We start from the raw sequence: 6,000 nt of genomic DNA, 5'->3' as shown, positions 1-6,000 counted from the left end.
GCGCAGCCGGGAAGCCTGCTCCCTTCTGCAAAGGGAAAAAGGCTCGCCTTGCTTTACACACGCACCCCGACCCCAAAACAGTTTTCCAGGTCTAGCCTCGGATTCCTGATGCACGCAGGAAATGCGGCTCGGGGCTTCGCCACCTTTCTGAGGTGGTTCTGGGCTTCGCTCTTAGGCATCCCAGGCCACCGGCAACTTCGTGTCGATGGCTGCGGGGCTCTGCAGTGAGGGAATCGAGGTTTAACACCGTTTCCCGTGCAGAAAAGAGCGAGGCAGAGTGGGACGAGGCAGGAGCAAACTTCAGCCTCCCTCACGCCCAGGAGCTGGCTGGCTTTGCGGAACAGGTGCTTTTCTTCACCACCACCCCCACCCCCGAAATATTCACAGAAAAATTAGTCACTTTGCGCCTGTGAGCCCGTGTAGAACGTAGGATTAACCCGACTTCCCAAAATCTAACTAAGCAAGCAACCACCACCACGAGAAAAAACTGGCCAACCTTTTGCGTGATGCTTTAGTAGTGACACAAAAGGAAGTTGAAGAACACGACTGACACATCGCCCTTAACACCTTCGTTATTGCCGGAAAGTTCCTGGTGCTGGGCAGAGCAGTTTTACTTACGGCATCTGTCTGCGTACCGCCGTCTCCATGCTGCGCCTTTGGTCGAGTACTCTGAAAATCATACTCGCCGCCAGCTTCAAACATAACGGAATCAGTAGAAACGGAATCAGTAGAAATAACCCGATTAGAACAACTCGGTGTAATTTCGTGTTTCTGTCACTGTTTGTAACTTTTTGCAAAACAGTCTCTCTCGTTCGCCTCTGAAACGGGACGCTAAACTAACAACCTTTCCATTACCGTGCCGACCTGCGCTTCGGCTGCCTCTACTGAAAGCTACAGGAAACATTACTGCAAATTACTGGTAGCGCTCATGAACAATTCTGACCTGGTTACCATAAAATACATATTCGTCTTTATGCATCTGAGTGCAATGTGCGTAAGGGTGCTTGTGCGCGCTTTGAGGCGCGGTGATCGCCGCGGGGAGGGTGCTCGCTGCCTGCGCAGGAGCGAGACACCCGGCTCCCGGGGCGTCAGCTCTCCCAAACGGCTAGAGGAGAAAGTGTAGGAAAACGGCTTTGTTTCGTCATTTGCAAAATTATCTCGTGCCTGAAATGCACCCTGCCCTCCCCCTCCCCCGGTTTTCCTCAAACTGAGGGACAGCTTGCTGTGCGCCGCCGGTGAGGACGGGGCAAGCGGAAGGCGGACGCTGCCCGCCGAATCGTGCCCAGGACGGCCCGCCGCTCCAGCAGGAGCCTTGTGCCGGCTCAGCTCTGTCCCCGCAGGGCGCGCGGCCGGCAGCCTCCCGCCGGCCCCGGCGGCCTCCGGCTGTTGGGCGCAGGTTGCTGTTACCGGCGGCCAGCACCTCCCCGCGCTCCGCACCGCTCCCCTCCGCACCCCTGCGCCACGTGCCGGCGGGCGGCGGCGCGAGGCCGGGCGAGGCGGGAAGCGGTCCCTCCTTCTTCGCCCCGCTGAGGGGAGCCGTCGGGGCAGTCTCTACCACGCACAGCGCCCGGGAGCGGCGGCGGGCCCCAGCTTCCCGGCGGGCCGCGGAGGCCCTTTGCCGGCTGCTCCGCACAATGCCAGTGCCTCGGCGCGGGGAGCTGGCGGGCAGTGCCACCTCCTGCCCCGCATTCACGGGGCTTTGCCGACCCCCGTTCATGATGTACCGCATAAGCTTTTTTTTTTCATCTCGTGGACTTCCAGCTCTTTTTATCTGGAAATCGCTCCTCACGCGTTTTATCTTGCAACCCAGAAATAACACTGGGTTGCTATCTCTGCACGGAACAAGGGACTGAAAGAAAAGTGGTGCAGCTGCTGAAATCCGTAGGTAGGGCCTGAAGGCAATTTCCTTCACCTCCAACAGCCATCATCCCAGAGCTCTTTCCACCCCTGACAGGAGCTTGCTGCCTGTAGTAACAGCACGCTGAACAGAGGTGAAGGGACTAAGCTCTTAGTCTTGGTTTATGGCTGCCTGGCAGAAAAGGACCTGGGGGTGTTGGTCAACTGTCGGCTGAACATGAGCCAGAGGAAATGGCCTCAAGTTGCGCCAGGGGAGGTTGAGATTGGATATTAGGAAATTAGGGTTGTTAAGCATTGGAATGGGCTGCCCAGGGAAGTGGTTGAGGCACCATCCCTGAAGGTATTTAAAAGGCAGGTTGACATAGGGCTTAGTGACATGGCTTAGTGATGGTTAGGTTAATGGTTGGACTAGATTATTTTAAAGGCCCCTTCCAACCTAGACAATTTTATGATCCTATGACATTGTATGGTGTGACCTGTGTGCTGCAGTTAGTAACCTTTATGACGGTCTTGTGTATGCGGTGGTTGTTATGTGACACTGCAAGAGCTGTGTGACAATACCAAATATTCTGTTTCCCAGTTTCAAAAAGCCAAAAGCCAACTGTCCTGAGTTGGCAGAGGTATGCAATTCATGTGAAGTGTAGGTGATGGGGGCTGGAGATGGGTTTTAACAGAGCTGATATAATGCTTCCCCCAAAGGGAGTGTGATATTCAAAGTGAAACATAAAAACCTGGTAAGATACAGTTGAATGCAATGGTAAATACGTGATCATTACCCCACAGTGACAAAAGAGGGGAAGAAATAAATTAAAGGAGTGGTTTAAACTAGGATGGGATTACGTTATAGTCATGCTTAAGACTGAAGAACTACTCTGTGTTATTTACTGTACTGTTCACAGCAGCTGCCTGATGTTACCATTAGAGCTAAGAAGACACCAGATGAGGCAGCAAAGGTGATGGGATGCAGATGAAACCTTCATGTTCAGAAGTGATGAGACACTTTGTAACAGGAGGAAGGATTTGAAGAAGAGGATTTGACAGGTTAGCTGCTTGGTATGTAGGGGAGGAGAAGCAATTTCTTGCTCGTGGAAGTCAGGATTGGGAGAAGACAGCAAAGAGGGTGAGAAGCTGCTAGAACTTGTAGCATTGTGCATTCTGTTGAGAAGTGTGTCTTTATTTTTTTAATAACATTTTTGTAAATATTGAATTATTTTTAACATGTTCTGCTTATTGTTTATTCCTCTCCTCCTCCCCCTCCTCTCTGCCTATACCCCCCATATCTTGTCACTACCTTCTTTATGTTTGTCCTTGTGGCATAAACACGTGCTGTAAATACACGAGACAATAATCAGTGATTTTTACAGCATTTTTTTGGATTGCTGAGGAAACCGAAGTAAATTCTGCTGCTCTCAGAGCAGATTATGATCACTGTGGGCATGAACTGGATAGGTGAGAGTAGGCTGTGGTGTTTAAGGCTGGGATGAAAAGAGGAATTCCAGCTTTGGGAAGGAGTAGACCCAGAACTTGCCTCCTTTGTGAAGAGAAGAAAGTTAAATCAATGGGTTACAAAATGTAGACCATGGAAAATTGTCTCAGGAATTTCAGTTCTCACAGTGGGATGCTAGAAATTCAAGTCACGCAACATTAGTTTTTCATAATTGTGAAATGAGGTATTAATTCTGGGAAAGGGAAGGTGTTAAGCTGTTTTAACTTGGATCTAGCAGTTGTATCTTAGTCAATCCACATCCATGTATGCTTAGGCATGCACATGTTAGCATGTTTTGTCTACTCTGAAGTTGAAACTTCATGCTATATAGCGATTATATTGAAAGTCAGTTTACCATGTAATTTTCATTCCATCATTCAGAATCTCTGGTTCTACAGGCTACTGCATAAATGTATTTCACTGATTTTTCATATGTTTTGAGTTAGTTTGTAAAAAAAAACCACAACCAAAAAAACCCAACCCCCTCAGAGAATTACAAAAAATACATCAGTGCAATTATACTGATAAAAGTATTTCACAGAACAAAAATGAATGTCACTAAATCCAGAAATCCATTTGTTGATACATCTTTCCTCTTCCCTCTCAATACACATAGAGTCAGTAGCTGGTGCATAATTAAATATAACACTTTAGATTGTACTAACCCCTATTTTATAGGTTGATTTTTTTTTATTTTAGTCTCCAGGACTAGCCTAATGTCTTTCCTAATGAGTTACATTATTTGGAGCCTCTACAGGTAAGGGTATCAGCAGCACATCCAGTCTAAAACGTGGATATTTTTATGCTAACATATCTTTAGGTCATTCTAGCTTAAAATATAAATGTTGTATGAGCATCAAGTTTCACTTAGTCACTGGCATGGTCTCTGATATAGAACACTAATTACATTACACCTGAGAAACACGCAATTCCTTCTGTGTTGCAGTTCCACGAAAGGGCTAAGTATTGAATCAAGTTCAATAGTAGGAGATATACAAAGTGGTTTTATTAAATTTATGCAAACCCCTATGTGGATACTTCTCTTAATCACTTTCATAGCAACTTATTTTAGTTAGAATAATATAGGAAATTTCACATACAGTTGAAAATTGATTTTAGTGGAAAATACTTTGTGAATATGTATATAGACGAGGCCTGTATTTTGCCAAAAACCATGACCAACATGAACAAATAGTTGTTGAGCCGTGAATATAATACACACTTCTTAACTTCACAGATGTACTTTCTCCCAACTAGTCATGTTCCAAATTTTTCAGAAATGTTACAAACTTCTAATACGTGAAATGAAGTGACTTAAGTAAAAAGAGGTGTAATCATAAACGCTATTAGGACCTAAAATGTTAACTTCCTTAGCCTGGATAAATAAGAAAATTTGAGGCTTCAATAAGAAAAATTGAGGCTTCTCCAGCTAGTGAATATTTGATTATCAGATAGGGAAAGCAGAACCATGTTCACTACCAAACATAAAATGCAATTTACATGGCAACTCTGTATATAGAAGGGCACCCCTCTTCCCAATTTCACCTGTCTTCTCAGCGGCAGCACTTCCATATTCAAGAATCTAAACTTGTCACATTTATGTGCTTTTTTTTTTTTTACCTTATGCTCTTAGCATTCACATTGAGCTCTTACAGCCTGCATATAAGACAAGTCTAAGAGAACAACAATATTTGTTAGGAAGTCATTCAAGCAAGGTGATGATGTGTAGCATAACTAGTATGCTTTATTTATTGACATGTTAGTATATTATCTATGCTACTGATTTGACATTATTCTGGTGCATATTCAAAATTATAATACACATAAAGAGATTAGTGCCATTTTTTGGCAGAACAGTTGCAGAAAAAGCAGGATGATTCTGAACAGCCTGTCTTGGGTTATATTCCTAGCATATTCTGTGCATAACTGTCTTCTGGAACTGCAGCACATCCAGTGATTCACCTTCATCACTAGAAGAGATGCAGTTAGTTGGATAAGGACTTTTGCTTTTCCCTTAATGTTTTTATTTATGCCGTTATTTAGTATCAGTATTTATTCTATTAGTATACTTTAAAACCACAAAAGTTCAGGAAATAACCCTTGCCAACTAATCTCATTTGCTATCACTTGAACAGAAAGGCAGTTATTGCAAAATCATAACACTTCACTGTTCAAACAGACAGGATTTTTATGGCTCTCCAACTGAATTTTGCTCCTGCCACTTATTACAGAACGTTACCTTTAAGAGAGACTTGCAGCTGGTATTGATGACAGGTAACAAGACATTTGTCACCTATCCTCTTGGGGAGCAATTATCCAGGTGCAAACATAAGTTACCAGATGCTCATTGCAAGGGAAAAAAAAAAAAAAAAGAGAAGAGGCAACCATTACTTGTTAGTGAACAAAAGTGCTTCTGCTTCGGTTTGGTGTACATGAAGTTTCCAACAGGGATCAGAATCAGTCAGTTAATCCACCTCAGAGATGGCAATTTCCAGAGGCTATACTGGGAATTACATATTCACTGGTAGGATGTGGGGAAATTTTGGCAAAAATACGGAAGCAAGTTAGGAGCTGCAGAAATCAGTAAATTGGAAATTGTCCCCCACCTCCATTAAAATTTAAATAAGCTTGCACCTGGGCAGATGATACTATGGAGA

The sequence above is a fragment of the Numenius arquata genome, chromosome 8, assembly GCF_964106895.1.
Source record: "Numenius arquata chromosome 8, bNumArq3.hap1.1, whole genome shotgun sequence".
Classification (NCBI taxonomy): Eukaryota; Metazoa; Chordata; class Aves; order Charadriiformes; family Scolopacidae; genus Numenius; species Numenius arquata.
Note: the sequence above shows the minus strand (reverse complement) of the source record.